Source organism: Sinohyriopsis cumingii, chromosome 4 (assembly GCF_028554795.1).
Source record: "Sinohyriopsis cumingii isolate HCF-2022 chromosome 4, ASM2855479v2, whole genome shotgun sequence".
In the NCBI taxonomy this organism is placed as follows: Eukaryota; Metazoa; Mollusca; class Bivalvia; order Unionida; family Unionidae; genus Sinohyriopsis; species Sinohyriopsis cumingii.
Window position 1 is genome coordinate 147413678 of NC_142964.1, and position 18181 is coordinate 147431858.

The 18181-nt window shown below is 35.9% G+C and overlaps 1 protein-coding gene, 1 long non-coding RNA gene and 1 other non-coding gene across 5 annotated transcripts in view; 2 read left to right on the plus strand and 1 right to left on the minus strand.

Moving 5' to 3' along the window:
• LOC149802295 (uncharacterized) overlaps positions 1-18181 on the plus strand; it is a 117510-nt gene that overhangs the window by 5174 nt on the left and 94155 nt on the right. The window lies entirely within an intron of this gene.
• LOC149802296 (uncharacterized) lies at positions 1749-7863 on the minus strand. Its single transcript, XR_016420520.1, has 2 exons — positions 7534-7863; positions 1749-2089 (listed from the first exon to the last, which is right to left on the minus strand). It is a non-coding gene; the product is annotated as an uncharacterized LOC149802296 (long non-coding RNA).
• On the plus strand, positions 17331-17405 carry Trnas-cga (transfer RNA serine (anticodon CGA)). The gene has a single exon. It is a non-coding gene; the product is annotated as a tRNA-Ser (tRNA).

The following is an 18181-nucleotide window of genomic DNA, read 5'->3' on the forward strand; positions in this document are numbered from 1 at the left end:
TTTACTAGAAACTATCGTTGAATAAAATAGTTTAGCAAGAGACTATCAAATAGGTTTTGCACTATTCGTTTGTTTTGTTGTTTTCTTTTGGATGAAGATATTAGATTTTATAGACACCTTTCTGTAGCAAAGTTAATTATATTATGCTAAATAATTTAATTAAGACGTCATTAAAATTTGCCAATTCAAGACATTTAACAAACTTAGCACAAAAAAGTCCAATGACTAAACGATAACCAAATGGATCATTTGGACGTATCATAGACTTGACGATAACCAGATGGATCATTTGGCGTATCACAGACTTGACGATAACCAAATGGATCATTTGGCGTATCACAGACTTGACGATAACCAGATGGATCATTTGGCGTATCACAGACTTGACGATAACCAAATGGATCATTTGGCGTATCATAGACTTGACGATAACCAAATGGATCATTTGGCGTATCATAGACTTGACGATAACCAAATGGATCATTTGGCGTATCACAGACTTGACGATAACCAGATGGATCATTTGGCGTATCATAGACTTGACGATAACCAAATGGATCATTTGGCGTATCACAGACTTGACGATAACCAGATGGATCATTTGGCGTATCATAGACTTGACGATAACCAGATGGATCATTTGGCGTATCACAGTCTTTTCAATGAACAGTAATTTCACGAACTCTGTTTACTTTAAATTCTCAAAATTATTATATTCTTGAAAATGTCATGACTGTATCGTGCATCAGGATTTTTTCTGCTTCTATTTTTTTTAAACAAACACGCATACTGTGAATTCAATTAACTGAAATTAAAGTATCCAGTGTGACCTTTGTCACTCCCTACTCCCAGTGAGAGGAACTATTTATATTCGCTTATGAGACCGTCCAAGTGCAAATTGCATGGGCCCAGAACTACATCTGTATCATGTGCCGAAAGACCTGGGTCTATGCATATTATATGGATTAGTGAATAGAACGAACAACACAGACCCTGATCCGTCTATGCAGTATGCTACAGCATATCTGGACCCATGCTGTTTGCTGCTTGTCTTATAAGCTAATACATACAGTTTTCTATATAGTTTGTGATTATTTGAGGGCTGGGATGAAACTGATGATATCAGAAACTAAAGTAATTGTACAAAGAGGTTTGTAATTTCAGTTTTGGTTTAAGCAAGGGATCATTAGCTAATGTGTAATTACGAAACTTGCAGTGCTTATAAATTAACTTTGGTGCCCAGAATATTTAAATATGTTTTGTATCCCAATCTTTCTCATAGCTGTTCCTGGGATCTTCCTTCCATCTGTTGGTTAAGACATCTTTTCTTAAAACGCTGGTTGGAAATCTACAAAACATGGTATGCGTCTTGAGCAAACGTTAACCATGTGCAAGAATATATTTTTTTATTTATTTATTTTTTATTTATTTATTTATTATTATTATTATTATTATTATTATTATCAAAGGTAAAAACAAGTTAAACCACAGTGATATTCTTGGAATATTCTTTTACCAGACTATCTGCATACGAAGCCACAAAATACATAATTGATCGTGGGTGACAACCATAAAATCAGTCTTTGGGGGTGGGGTTGGAAGTGGGATTGCTATGCAATGAAACGTTTGGGGAGCTCTTCGTGTTACATTATTTTCTTCATCATGGAATAAATATACAAAACATTTGAGATTTTGCTTTATGTTCACTTTATCACGTGATAAACTAGTTCCCTAAATGAAGATAAAACTTTCTCTTCAATCTAATATTTATTATTCTGTTGAAGAGTTTTTGTTTATTTTAATATGTTATATTTGTAGGTGATGAAAGTACAATAATGTTGAAACAATACTGTCGGTGTATACATTAACAGTAGCACACTTGTTTCCTTCCCTGTCCTGCCTTCGATCTGTGTTTTCCTTATCGCAGTCTGTGCTTTGTATTCGTTTATAACGTTTATGAAAATAGAAATGCAAGTGACTCAGTGCGAGCTATATTCAGTTACCGGTCACGAATTAGAGCGAGTAACGGACAAAGTTCATTTCAAAAGACAAACAGATCTGGAGGAGGGTGTATTATGTAAACCTCGATCTGAAAAGAAATTAGAAATAAAATACAGAACACGTGTTGAATCGATGGGGTCAACGTACAAAGTCCAACATTATTTTCAATGACTGCCCTACATGATAAGCCTTACCTTAGCTTAACCAATATTTTATTTGGCCTTGACGACGGATGTACATGTCCATGTGAAATACAAGTGTTACGAGAAGTCGGCAGCATACAAGCGTTAATCCCACGCTTTCTTCAGTTAGCTTTATCCACTGCTCATTTGAGCGTACATGCGAAGTAAGCTTCACCGCTGTGGGGCTGGATTGAAATTGCTGTGCTATTCAGAAAATTGTTACCCAAAGTTTCTGTCTTGAAAGTCGTAAGAAAAGTTGTGTCACTTGACACAATTCATCAAAGCACATCATATTTTACACACAATTGCATATATGCAAATGCATCTTCTTACCTGCACACATATAGGTTTTTTTTTTTTTAAATTAGGACATCGCTGTGCACATCTACAGACAACCCCAATCATAGCCTAAAGTTTGTAGTGCACGGACAGGCAGGATGATACGTTCCGCCTTTTCTGTAAAAAGTGGGGATACAAAATGCACCATTGTCGGTCACTATTAGAGTTCAAATTCATATTTAAAAAATGTAAACGTCCGTTATTAAGTGATCGGAAGCATAGCCCAACGTGTTTAACTCAGAATCGGTCAGTAATGGACTCCAAACAGAGGTTAAGTTTTTGTCCAAGCCTTGTTGCTAAACAGTTGTAACACAGACAACAACAACGTTCGTTCTGAAAGACGTGCGTGCACGCAGATGTAATAAAAGCTGCATTAATACGTTATGAATCATTTTCTATGGTTTATAATATTGAACCAACGTGTACATCATATTTTGAGGAAGAAACAAAAGTACAAAATTTGGCATTGCCTTAAAAAGACCATAAACTAAATCTCCAACAGACTGACGGTCAGAAACGCAGGTAAACAAAGGCACGTGCAAAAGAAGTAAGCATTAAATCTAACGTTATTATAAGCTAGCCGTATGCATATATAAATGTAAGTACATATTTACATGCATCCATAAATATGGAAAACTAGTTTTCCCTATCTTGAAATGCATTATTTAACGAATAATCCACGATTTACAGAAAGTGGGTCATGGTTTTAAAGAAAGGGGGGAAACGAATGTCATTCAGATTCTAATGCATCCGGATTCTAGCTGACTGAAATGTAACAATAAAAACCCAAGTACTTACTTCCGTTGGTTGAGACCTCTTGCTAAATTAGAACGATAAACGTTTTCATTAGACAAGCGTATATATATATATATATATATATATATATATATATATATATATATATATATATATATATATATATATATATATATATAGAGAGAGAGAGAGAGAGAGAGAGAGAGAGAGAGGGCATTCATTTACACTTTCAGATTATACTAGACGCTATGTATACAGTATCAACATGTTATGCTTTCCTTTAGCTTCATTCTATCTTTTTTACAAATACTTAATTTGATATTATTTCTTAGACACAAAGACAATTCAATTGTCTTGACAGTGTACATGAGAATTCTAAAATCATTTTGATGATTCTATTATTATCGTTAGTATACATGGGTATGTATAAATACTCAATTCGAAAACTTTATGAATGGTCGTATGTCTTCGGATCTAAAGCTCTTGCGTTATGATCTTGAAGGTTGAATAATTCTATAGAAAGTTTATATCATATATCACTATCTTCTTTGAAGCGTAATTAATAGTAACTCGAACACGTACTAGTTATGTGTAAGATTAATTCAACAGACTTGCTTCGTAACTATCTAGATTGGTCTATTTTCAAGACTTATCTTCCGAAGCAAGGACAAGATTGCAAGTTCTGCACAAATTGATTTTCAGGCCAAAAACAAGATCCTAAATAAGCTTGACAATGTTGTTGGTTTGTTGGGGGTCTAGTGGGGTTCGATGGTTTGTTTTTAATAACATATGTCACTAAGGGGGTTTTCTGGGGACATATATGAAACAAACCAGAGGGTTGCCAAATGAGCATACATATTTGATACTTATTTTTTTAATAAACTCATATTAACTCCCTTGATGTATTAACTCCCTTGATAAAGAGAATTCTCATCAAGATCGAGAAGGTGGGCCATAATACTGACGTTTTAAGTATTCGAGCTGTTTGAAATTTCATTCCTTTCTTTCTCCTCTGTTAACGTCTCGAAGTTTTTCCAAGATTATAGATTCTTGCAAAATTGCAACATAACAGATTTTCCAGTACAACTGCCACTCTTTCTGATTTCTATCATGCTTCTGTAATTATTGTTTGCACTGTCAGTATGACTGGAATTTGTTTAAATACATTTCTGACTAGATAATCGGTGAACTAATTTGCGGATGCTTTAACTTGTATATAACTAACCCTGACTTTTATTATTTTCTGACATAACATAACAATTTTAGACAAACGTATAATTTTGACCAAATATACGAAAACGTATTTGGACACGTTTATACGTGTGTTGGTAGGATCACAGAATGACAGAAACACAAGATAACTATATAAAGAGAACATATTAATTTATTTGAGGCCTCAGCATTATTCTACCAGTAACTGAACCTACAGAATCACGTTATCAAAACAAGCAATCTTAACGTAAACAAATGACATACACCTTAGGGGCCGACCATATATATTTTGAGAGGGGCTGCTTTGATGGAGGCCAGGAAATGTATTTTTAAATTCTGTCCCGCAAATAACATAGTTTTAAAAAATATTCTATATATATATATATAAAGAGAGAATTTATAAATATACACCAGACAGAACGGAAAATGCTATCCCTGAATTTCTATAGAAGAATGCTTGATAATAGTAGGCAGAATTAATATTTTAATACAAATAAAATACAGGTTAGAGAACTTTTAATTCGTACACTACGGAGATTCGAACTCAGGTCCGCGGGTAAACGGCACCCATCGCCTTGCCTGCACACACGAGTCCATATTCCCATATGACTAAGCACACATAATAATATGGATCAGTGTTCACACCTGTCAGGAAGACTCTATTCTGACAGAAATGAAGTTGCTCACTCATTATAAGTCACTTTTCTATGGATAGTGTTAATATTAGTCCACATAACACTCGCATTATAGATTGAAATCCATTTTCAGTATTGTCGAAAACCTCATGCGACAACTTACTACACTTTACTATAGATAAAATATTGGAATATTACTTGGCAAACTAAAGACGGATTCAGAGGTTATAACAACCATATCTCATTATGACAACAGAAGGCCTTCGTTAAAATTCGTTACCAACCATCCCTCCCTCCACATGCGCGCGAAACAATCAAAGCGTTTCCTACAGTGTTCTTTGCAGCCCTGAGTGGCCGATAGGTCTAAAGCGCTCACCGTTACGGATCACCGCCATCTCACCTCTGTCTGCGTGGGTTCGAGTCTCGGGCTCGGCTAATGTGGGTATGTGAGAATGCTTGCCGGTAGCTTCTCGTGGGTTGGTGGTTCTTTCCGTGGTTTTAACGGGTTCTTCCTCCACCATTAATACTAGCCGCCATATATAGCCTATCTTGTGCTGAAAATGGCGTTAAACCCTATCACAACAATAACAAAAACAACAACAGTGTTCTTTACAGTTAGTTAAAATTGTGCCCTGAAAACACTTCAACTGCATGAGCGTCCTGGGATTGTGAACCCTGGACCCCTTTTACAAGGGATTATGTCCATGTCCCACAGATTTGTCACCTTCTTAGTTAATTTTACCTCTACACACACACACACACTATTTCTGGATTATTCACTGTAAACAGTGAAGCAAAACTTAACTCGATAATATATTTTGTCAGTATCAAAACTAATATCAATGTTTTATTTTTTGGTATTTATCACGCGTGGACACAATATATTTATAGTACCCATGTCTTGAAGTAGTAGTATTGGTCAACTTAGTTCACACTGTCGCTATGTTTGCAAAGTCACGAGTAAAAAAAAAATGTTCACTCGGTTCGCGAATTAACACGGTTGTGTATTAATGGTGATCTGACCTGGAACTTGTTTCACTTTATTCTCTGATCAACCGCTTTGTGCGACTTTAGTTTTGATTCTGTAATATCATTAATCAAAGCAAAGTGTAACTTAAGTTTTTGATTCGTCTCATTGAAGCAAGATGGTGGACAGAGCGGTTAACCATTGTTTATATACTATTTGTGTTATGTGAAGATGGCACTTTTCAAGTTCACGAATTCTCGGTTGTAATTTATACCTTTGACAAGAGCACCAAAACAACACCAAATGAAAGTTGACTGACGAAATCAATGATGGGCGAACTGGTTATTAATATTAAGATATTTAAGGGAGAGACGGTCTTAACATGAAGAGTTTTATACCTATTTTATCCTAGTATAGGTCTGAGTAAGGGGCCGACGATTTAATTGTTTTGAGTGTGTGGCCTTGGATTTTCTTTCAAACGATTATTTTTGTTTTGTTGTTGTTGTTGTAGGGTTTAACGCCATTTTTTAGCATACATAGCGGCCAGTATTAATGGTGGAGGAAGGAAGAATCCGGGAAATCCCCAGAAAAAAACGCCGACCCTCGAGAAGCTGATGGCAAGGTTTCTCACATACCCACATTGGCCGAATCCGAGACTCGAACCCACGCAGACAGAGGTGAGATGGCAGTGATCCGTAACGGAGAGTGCTTTAGACCACTCGGCCACTCGGGGCCCCCTTTTGTTTTGTTTGTATATTTTTATTTTACCTCAGTATGATTATTTTTAACTAATATACTTTGAAGCTGGGTGTAATTAGTTCTTTTTGTTTGAAGCAAATCAGAGCAAACATTTTTTCAAGCTATTTGGAGGCAAGAAATTTAATCTGTCCCTCCAAAAAAAGAAAGAATCCGTGCCCCTCTTTCCCCTTCCAGAAAACCTTACCCACCTCCTTCTTCATAAGGTGAACAGCATATATTTCACAAAATACTTTTTTTTTTATCATGGCGTATTCTTGATGGCACAGGCACAATGTCATGAAAGTGAGGTTTACGGCTATAATTATTTACTTGCTGGGGACCCTCTTACATACTGACCTTCACATTGCTGTGCCTTTAAGTCCGTGAAGGTCAGAGCTTTTGGGTGACATTCTAAACAATTAAAAAAAAGCAAAAAACGATCGGCACACCACATTTCATACGGAAAACTGGATGTGTAGACTATATTTTTAAAGAGTAATCTCTCTCTCTCTCTCTCTCTCTCTCTCTCTCTCACACACACACACACATTAGCTATTTTTTCTACAAGAAAGTGTGTGCGCGCGTTTCTCTTACACATAAACATGCCTTCAAACGCGTTTCTTGTTTCTGCATTCTGATACAGACGACTCTAGAAAGCTATTTGTACGGGCATATTACGGAGTTGTGGTAATGAGGGCCTTACCTGTAGGTCGGTGTTTACACGTATGAATCATCCACCTCAGGCAATGTATGCTTCTCGGGGGTTGAAAATCGGAACATGTTGGATCAATTGAAAACAGAGACGACATATTTTCCGCTTAAAACAATTTTGTACACGCTTCATCCATAATTATGTTGTAACTGACTAATGGTTTCACTGCTGGCGACGTCTGTATCTTACTTAACTCATGTATTTTAATAGGCTGTACCAACAAATTGTGTCGGCTTCTAATGTTATTTATTATGACGTATCCTCTTTGTACACTAATTAGAATGTTAAGAATGTATCGTGCTGAAATTGCGCCGGTGTTATTCAGTGTAATTTGCTACATGCTTGCTAGAATTGTGCCTGTGTTGAGGGATATGATTGCATCATACTAAGTATTTGTGGGACTTGAACTCACGACTTTAAATAATGAACTAATTGAAAACCGCAAATGGCTTCATTTGCATTGATATTTATCCATTAATTCAAGTAGTCCATGATGTCAATGTTCGAAGGGTCTGCCTATGTCAGCTTCACGAGATATCGCAACAAACACAACGATCGATGCTATTTATTTTTTTACAAACTCGGGTTAACTGCTCGGGCTTTGTGTAAAGACCTGCGGATGGTGGCAGCTTTGCCTAACTTTCAGGTGTCTGTTTTTTTTTAATTAGCAGGAGGAAATCATTGCCCGTTCCCCATCCACCCTCCCACCCCGACCCCACCCCCAAAAATAAAGAAGTACACTTGCAGTTACAGTCACGAAATTAAAAATATGTGAAAGAAACTTTTGGGCAGAAAGATCATATCTGAATTAACCCTTCAAAAATAGCAAAGTTTGATTAATGTATAACGCAGATATAGCGAGAAGAAAACATGTAAAGATATGACAGATTAAATGAGGAGATAAACTAAAAAAGACGAATAAAACAGCAGTTAGATACTAATGACCACGTGGCCAATTTCCTGTAGAAAATGTTGAAAGAGGATCGGGATAGATTTAAATTTGACTATTACATAAAGATTGGATAGATTTAAATTTTACTATTACATAAAGATTTGGATAGATTTAAATTTGACTATTACATAAAGATTGGATAGATTTAAAATTGACTATTACATAAAGATTGGGTTAGATTTAAATTTGACTACTACATAAAGATTGGGTTAGATTTAAATTTGACTATTACATAAAGATTGGGTTAGATTTAAATTTGACTACTACATAAAGATTGGGTTAGATTTAAATTTGACTACTACATAAAGATTGGGTTAGATTTAAATTTGACTACTACATAAAGATTGGGTTAGATTTAAATTTGACTATTACATAAAGATTGGGATAGATTTAAATTTTACTATTACATAAAGATTGGAATATATTTAAATTTTACTACTACATAAAGATTGGGTTAGATTTAAATTTGACTATTACATAAAGATTGGGATAGATTTAAATTTTACTATTACATAAAGATTGGAATAGATTTAAATTTGACTACTACATAAAGATTGGGTTAGATTTAAATTTGACTACTACATAAAGATTGGGATAGATTTAAATTTTGACTATAACATAAAGATTGGGTTAGATTTAAATTTGACTATTGCATAAAGATTGGGATAGATTTAAATTTGACTATTACATAAAGATTTAGATATAGATAGACCCCATGCATATAATGAAGCATTCAGACAAATACGTTTTGATATTTTGAGGAAATGGGGATGCATTTTGTATGCAGTCAAAACGAGACACGATAAAGGTTGCAGCTATTTCATGTAAGGTTATAAAGTCTGCAGGAACATGTATGAGGAAGTTAGTAAACGGCATATTGGCAAATCTGATTCGTGTGACGAAAACTGACGTAAGTTAAAAGCAGAAACAGATGCATGAATGAATTTAGAAAAAGCGTTTTGGCGTCTGATTGATCAAAATATAAGGATGAAGAAATTAAACTTTAACACTAGCAAAGATTAATAAATATCAAGAAGGTTGATTAAACTTTATCCAGGAAATATAATAACAACGTACGAAATAAGTAAGGGGCCATTATTAAAACCAATACTAAAACTTTAAATAGTATATTGTAATAAACAATGGCTTTATTATTTTCGGAACATATTGAATTCTGCTAAATTTAATAAACAGTTTCTGCCATAAGCAGATTCTGTATCTGCTGGCATTGACTTTTCAAATGTATGTGTTGATGTATTCTAAGAAAATAAAATTATGTGTGCTTTTTGCACAATTGATAAATGGAAAAGCTCCACGTATTGATGGTGTCACATATACAATATATACAAATTCTTTCGCTTTAAACCTATAGTATTTAACGATTTTTATGCTATTATTTAGAATGGAGAATTCCCGAAGAAATGGCGTCAAGAAATAATGTACACGTATTCTGTACATAACAAAGGTTCAATAACCAGTTTATTCTATACATGCCTAATAGACGCTATTAGTTCAAAATGTTTAAGGTGGACAGATCTGTGTATTTACAAACGAAGTCTTGTATCAGAGTAACTGTATAATAATGTTTGTATTGTAAAATTGGCACAGAGCTAGACTTTATCTTATTCCATTTCTTTTTGTGATATTTTAAATGAATTTATCGAAATACAACAAAAAGCAAACCAAACAAAAATAGGACCAAATGGCAGATCTACTGCGGTTGTTTATTTTTTTTACTGAGGACATGGCAAAACTAGCTGACACTTTTATAAATTTTCAGAAACAGATATAAGAACAAAGTCATTTTGGGGTTAATAAATGTCATGAAACCTATCTTAAACAAAAGAAAAATATGGTATTCGAAAACTGAAGACAGGTAACAACAAAGTAAAAAATGATATTACAAGAATGCAACCAGAGAAATTATTTCTCATCAAAATTTTGATTAAACCTGCAGAATGAGCCAAGTGTACTATATAACGAAAATTACAATGATTTGTATGCAGCTTGTGAAAATGCTCAATACCAGTTTGATTACATGGTAGTACATATTATTACATATCATTCAGAAATTTAGGAATATAAAAACATGCAGAAGGTACAGAGTTGGTTCAAAAACAATTTTGAACTTGAAATGTAAATGTATCAACTCCATCTGCAGCAGTTCTGGGGAATTCGGAAGATTTCTTTTAAAGAAAAAAAATACTATATTTGATGTATGAAATATTGTTAGATTCTCGCGAATAAGTCACATCCAACTGCAGAAACCCAGGTTTGCCGTCGCATGATGCGCATGCATATCTGGGTTAGTAGAACAAACAACATTGATCCCAACTGCCGGTGCATTATGCGACGACAGATCAGGTTCTGTGTTGTTTGCAGTTGGACCGACTCATACACGCGTATGTACGGTACTGGTTATGCATTTTTGCAAAAGAATGTTGATAGACATGTTAAGATAAACTGTGAGATGTTGACGAGATTATACAGTGTCGGTTGAAAATCATGGGTTCCTTGTATTAAAATCCCTTTTGTACGGATATATTTCATTTTGTTTAGCTTTATTAAAGTAGAGGTGGAATTGATATCTGTATGGAGATTACTGCCGTAATTATATTCATGTATTTTCTGTTAGTATACGCTGTATATTTTATTTTCTTTTTTTTTTATTTGTCATTTTCTAGGTGTGTAAGATGTACATTACAGATAGCATCTTTAGATTTGCCAATATTTATTTTAAAATTTGATATGCGCGATATTTGAATACTTTCATATTTTCAAACCCATATGCATATTTTTTTAATAGTACACACGTCGGCATTCTGACATTTCAGTTAACTACTGGTTAGTCATCATAAGGATAAAAATACACAATATTGTAGACGTCACAATGCAGCACAGCGAAGTTGAAAGATGTTAGCGTGATGCAGAATTATTTTATTTCAGGGCGTTGCTAGAAACAACGGTATAGTCAATAAAAGTATTTCATAAAGGTTTTTTTTAAAAAAAAACAAATAACAACAATACCCGTATCGCTACCAGATATTCCAATATATGTACTGAGGCTATAATTTCTACATATATCTCTCAGTATTTTCCCAGTGGCATCAATTTCTTTATTCAGTGATATTCGTTTGTTTGGCAATTTATACTCGTCGAGAATTTTCTTGGTCTTATTGAAAAACTGAACGTAATCGTCACCAAAATAGAAGTGTGTGAGAATGAATTAATCTTTTCCCAAACAATCATTAACGTTATGACCTCTAGCATAAAAATATTCCCATTTAAAACACACGGTTATACGAAGTACACATGACAGTAATTTAGGATGCAAACCTATGAATTTCATCTTCAGTGGGTAACATAGGTAAGTTCAAACTAAACGTCATCCTCCGTTTTAGAGCAGGTTTCATAGCAAAACATATAATCTGAGTCACACTGAATGATAGTTATAAAAGGAGAGACATAATTCTTTAGACAACATCGCATTTAGTCTTCATATATGGAGTAAGCATATGGTCTTTCTGTCAACCAGACCAAGAAATCGCCCACGTGACCATGCCCAAAAATGTCACGGCGATGATCATTGAAGAAAATCGGAGATTATGCTGGAACGAGTGTATTTTGCGTTTCAGGGTTTTTAATGTAGCTTTAACAATTGTAGTCGTATCGCTAAGATGTCGGTAGTGTGCAGGCCCGGCCATAGAGCAAGACGAACGTGGTAACCGCCTTGGGCCCAGCGCTTCAACCAATGCAGTTTTTATGCTTGGGGCCCCGCGCAAATCGCTTGCTGCCTTAAGCTTTGACCTCGCACATCCTAGGGCCAGGCCTGGCAGTGTGGCAGTTTATAGTGATTTCTAGCATTGGGGTACTTTGTAACATGTAGTATCATGTCCCACACAGTCACATTATCCCGACACGAGGCCAACCGGTCCTAAGTCGAACCTGTTAATGCTGCGCGCCTAGTGAGGCAACCGCTAGTGCCATTTTTATGTCTTTGGTATGACTCGACTGGGGTTCGAACGCGCAGCCTCCCGCATCCGAGACGGATGCTCTAAACCACTTAGGCCACCTGAGTGGTGCTGGAATTACTGATGAACGGTGAAAGTGAAGAGTGGTTTCTTTACAATTCATCACTTGTACGAGGAGCGTTTATTTAGCATTTTAAAAGGACAGCAACAACGTACTATGAACGAAGAAAGATTGTCCTATTTTTGATAAATATTACGTTGCTGTCGGGACACGGCAATCCTGATCCATAGTTCAATCCTCCATGACTGTGTATTTAGACCTGACCAGCGTCGCTTTTTTTGTTAGGATATTACCGCTTCTTCTTTTGTCATACGGGGCATTAATCTATTTGCATCTTACGTCATGCTAACAGCCAACTTTTCCGCTACAGAGTAAACTCTGGGATATGAACGTTTTATCAGTGTGATACTTAACAGTGCGTTACTCAATGCAATCTGTCAAGAGCAAAGAGAAAATTGGAAAGACACAATTTAAAATATTAACGCATGTAGCAAATAACTCACATGGAATCAAAAGACATATAACTGCGCTATTGTAATGGCACACTTAACAAATTTAGTAATAAATATTGTGAGGTGTAAAGATGCTATCTAGACTGCACATCCTACACACATAGAAAATATAAATTAGAAGAAAGCAAACTAGAATATATAGCAGACGCAAATATAAAATTCATGTATATAATATACGCATATAACTATGGCGGCAATCTCCCCCTGTATTGATAGTTTTTATGATTATCTGTATTTCTTCAAAGAGTTAAAGATGTAAAACTCCAAAATGGTATTTACCTATCACGTCATATTCTAAATTTGATTTTTATTGTTCGGTCAAAAACCAGAAGCGTGTTTTATGTGTCAACAATAAATCCATAGAATAGTTGCAGGTAAATTAAGATTGTCCCATCATGCTCTGAGCCTGGGAGACAAGCCATGACAAAAAGGAAGATATGATAGTCCAACTCTGCAAATTTGATTTTAATAGGAGTGTCATAGAAGGTGAAAGATGTGTTTTTATTATCTTGTATATGGCACAATGGCATGAGAATCTGAAGTAACTTTATTGAAAACCCTATTTGTGCCAGAAGAGTCTGTTATTTGACTGCTGAGAAATAATTATAGCAATGTCATTAGCAATATATGCAGACTTACCTAACCTTCATGAGAAGAGAAAATGTACTGAAAGAAAAAAAATACATCACAACGTTATGATCGATACAATGAAACGGGTTCATATGCCATTGTGTAAGTAGGAAATTAAATGCATGTACAAGCTATAAAAATAAATACTTTGTTGTCAGGTTTTATATATATATATATATATATATATATATATATATATATATATATATATATATGAAAATAATAATGCAATTAATTATGTGTGATTTGGATTTTTTAAGTAGCATTAAAAATATTGGTAATATCACTACGATGTCTGCAGAGTGACAGTTTATAGTGACGTCTAAGCATAGGGGCATCATGCCGCAAACATGCAGCATGATGTCCCACCCGGTCACATTATCCTGACACCAGGCCAACCAGTCCTAACTCTAACCTCTTATTGCTGAGCACCATGTGAGGCAGCTGTTTTGTCCCATTTTAGAAATCTTTGGTACGACTCGGCTAGGATTCAAACCCGCGACTTCTTGCATCCGAGGCGGACGCTCTAACTATTAGACCAAAAGAGCGGTTGCAAAACAATTAAATGCCATTACTAGCCAATGGATGCCTCTAAAACATTTAGTACTCTGTTTTGTATTCCTCTATAAATAGACTTGTTTTCAGACTGTACAATAATCTTACAATACTTTAAACAATGAATGTAAATGGTACATCAAAACTTAAACCACGCAGCTGTAAGATTAATCACAGTCGGTAGCATTATACATCATCGTAAGTAGAGCATAGCCTGTACACTGCATTAATTGACACTTCCACTGCCATAACGACCAAGCTTATTCTTTATGCATCGAAGAGCTCAAAGTTCAGATGTCATTCTGTGGAAAAACGATCCACGTTAAAAATCCTTTTCGGCAATTACACGCTGAAATAAAACAGAATTTATGTATGTTGTGTGAAAGCATATGTCTATTATGAAATAAGGTCGACTGCTTAGATACTTTTTGCATTTATTATTTTTATAACTCATTCGAATCAACAGACTGTTTAATAGCACGCATTTTTGCCATGAACGAAATACTACCCTTTGCAAAGAAACGCAAAACTATTTAAGTCCTCGAAGAAGTTATTGATGGCTAATAGGTTTCAATGTGCAGCACAGTCAGGAGTGGCTCAAAGGGGCAGCATTCATAATAGTTTCCATGGTATGTAATAAATGCAAAAGAGCATGACTTTTCATGTGTAGGGACTCCATACCTTCACATGTTACCTCCACTTCCTCTCACCCGACCTAGCTGATGCTGAAACGCATTTTCACAGATGGATCAACCAGAGTAAACAGGTGATCCATGAGATGTGACGTTATTTCTTATTTTCATGGCCTGAAGACATTTGCGATAGCATAACTCTGGAGGGAACACCAGTCTATCGCACGTTAAATACAAGCTGACGCTCATACCTATTCACAAAAGGTCATCCGGGGCAAAGAAAGTTAAATTGCACTGCTCAGTGAAACGAAACATTGGCCGTGCGGGATGTCTACCCCACGACTGTCTGGTCTTGAGTCCGCCTTTTCAAATGCTAGGTAACTCAGCTTGGTGCAGCATGGTAGATTGACGACGATAGTATATCCCACGTTTACAAATTAGGACGAATTTATGTCTGCAAGGATAGGATATGCAACTGGGATGAAATGGGAAAAAAGCTGAAGTTCACATTGTCAGATGACATTACTTAACACACTAAACGACACGGATTTTTCTTCGATCTTATTCCAAACTTTCTTTATTCGGAAACCTTTAAAATTATATTGCCGTAGTAAGAACGAGTCATGATAGCTAAGACAAACGAAAGCCTAATCCCCATCAACCCAAATTTGGTTGCCCACCTTGCTTTATTACGTACATTTATTGCGCACGCAATAAGGCCAGGTGGGCAACCAATGTTCTCGGCGGGTGGGGATGCAGAATTAAATTTGTCATTTTATTCGATACTGTTCAAAATATTATTGAAAATCTACACTGCCTGAACAATGAGTGCTAATCATCCGTCCGCCATGGTAGCATGTACTGTAATGATTGTAGTTCCATAGTAATCCAGAAGAAATCGCTGTTTTGTTGTAAACGTGGTCTTATGTAAGAAGCAAAAGGAATAATTTGGGTTTCATACATTATATAGTGGTAATTTAGAATTCTCGCTTACAATGACGAGTGTTTATCGTACAGTAAATAAACAACAAAGTGGAATAAACATAAAACAAGCACACATTAAAAAAGTTGTTTAGTGGTCTGGAGGGGGCGGATGGGAGGGTCTCTCTAGTTCTATCTAGCTAGGTATTATTAGTTGAAAGCAAACACTATTTTAATGCTAGCGTTGTGTTTAGAAATTATATATAGCGTTTTTGTTTTTTTATAATTGGCTATGTATCGTTATGTGGCACTGATTGTGGCGATGAAAATTTGATACTTTGACACACTCGCTTAATGCCAATATCTATTGATAATCTTCTATTTCACTGTAATAATCCTTTTTCTCTTGAATCTATGTTGGAATTAGATTCTTTTTACATCTTGGTTAGTAAATACATCTCTCTCTCTCTCTCTCTCTCTCTCTCTTCGTCTGCTACTAGTTTTCATCCCTTCAGAAAGTTTTTTTTTTGTTGTTTTCAATCACAATTTCACCCACTCCTCACTCGCGTATATAATTCCAAAATTCCAGAGTCCTTCTCTATAATAAAACCATTACAGGCTGGAGAAAGTTTCCCGAAATGGACGTTTCTACTTCATGTCAGTATTTAAGAATATTAACAATAGTTAAAGAGTTTTTGTTGCTTTTAGCGACTTAAAACTTTCTAAGAATAAACTAGTTCTGATTAACTCATACGATACCAGAGTAATTAAATCCCGATACCGGAACAGGACTTTGAAAGTTATACACCAACTCATCCTCACCATCCCCATACTTGTTGTGGTTTAATGTTATATATTTATGGTTGGGATATTTGCAAAAAGTCATTTAACTGGTAGGAGCAAATGCTTTTTCACTCATTATGCTTGTATATAAGTACTTGGAGCTGGACAGTTTTTTTATTCTTATTTCTTACGTTCTTGTTTAACATCGTTCATCAGACACATTTAATGTTGCGTTTAGATATTATTTGAGAGGAAACATTTGTCTCTCTGCAAGAAAGGTGTTCCTTCCGGAGAGATACGGTACTATGATTTCTTTTTTAATTATTATGCAGGCCATTTATCTTCAACTTTTACCAGAATCTAGCATTAACCTTGATGCAAATGTTGTTTCTGTTGTTGTTTGGAGGTTTCACGCCATTTGCAGCACTCGATATGCTATACATGTAAGACAGTAAAACTGGCGGAGGAAGAAATCGAGAAAGCCACGGTGCCACGGTAAGAACCACGGGCCCACGGGAAGCTACTGGCAGGCTTTCTCAAGTACCCACATCGGCCGAGTCCGAGAAGAACCCACACGTACAGAGTTGAGATGGCAGTGATCGGTTAAGGCGAGCGCTTTAGACCACTTGGCTACTTAGCCACCAGGGACCGTGATACAAATGTAAAATGTAAAATCCTGGCAGAGATAGTTGTTGAGTTAGAGGAGTTTATCGATGCCGAAAGTTGCTGCTATCGAGGTTCACCCAGCTTAATAATAATGGCATTACATGCGACCGCTCGGTGGCTTAGTGGTAGAGCGTCCGCCTCGAATGCGGGAGGTCGCGGGTTCGAACCCCGGCCGAGTCATATCAAAGACTTGCAAAAATGATCCTAACAGCTGCCTCGCTGGCGTTCAGCATTAAGAGGTTAGTGTTAGGATTAGTCGGCCTGGTGTCAGGATAATGTGACTGGGTGGGACATCATGCTACATGTCTGCGGCATGATGTCCCAGTGCTAAACATCACTATAAACTGTCACACTGCAGACGTCGTAGCGATATGACTGAATGTTTTTTTAAAGCTACCTTTAAAATCTAAATCACACACACGCACTACATGCGCAGGATGGTCCAATTTCCCCACATCCTTTCCCACGTAGAAAGTCCCTTTTTTAAGCTCATCAGTACATGTACTTTTAATCTGTTCAGACCTGTTTCGAGTGATATGTGTTAGCAAGTTAGGATACAAAATGTTGTACGCGTGATAATCTAGTGTAAGGAAGTATTTGAATAAAGGTTAGCTTATGTGTTTAGGAAGAATTTTTCTGCGTGTCATTAAATCTATAAAGGAATAAACTAACACATAGCAGTATCTTATATTTTTCTTAGCAGTGTCATGGTACTAATGGGTAACGTGTATCATTTCCCACCTGGCTGTTGTAGAGAGCAGACCTCTGAGTTCGTCATCTAAATGATTTATTATTTTCTTATAGAACTGAGCTCACACATGTACTTGTATAAACGACAGGTTTGAAAAAACATTTTATTTTGTACGTTCATATCCCCAAGGTAATGTCTCATGGCCAGAATAGTAAAGAACGTATGCAGTAGTTTTGGGCTAAACTGTGTTTTGATACAAATGTAT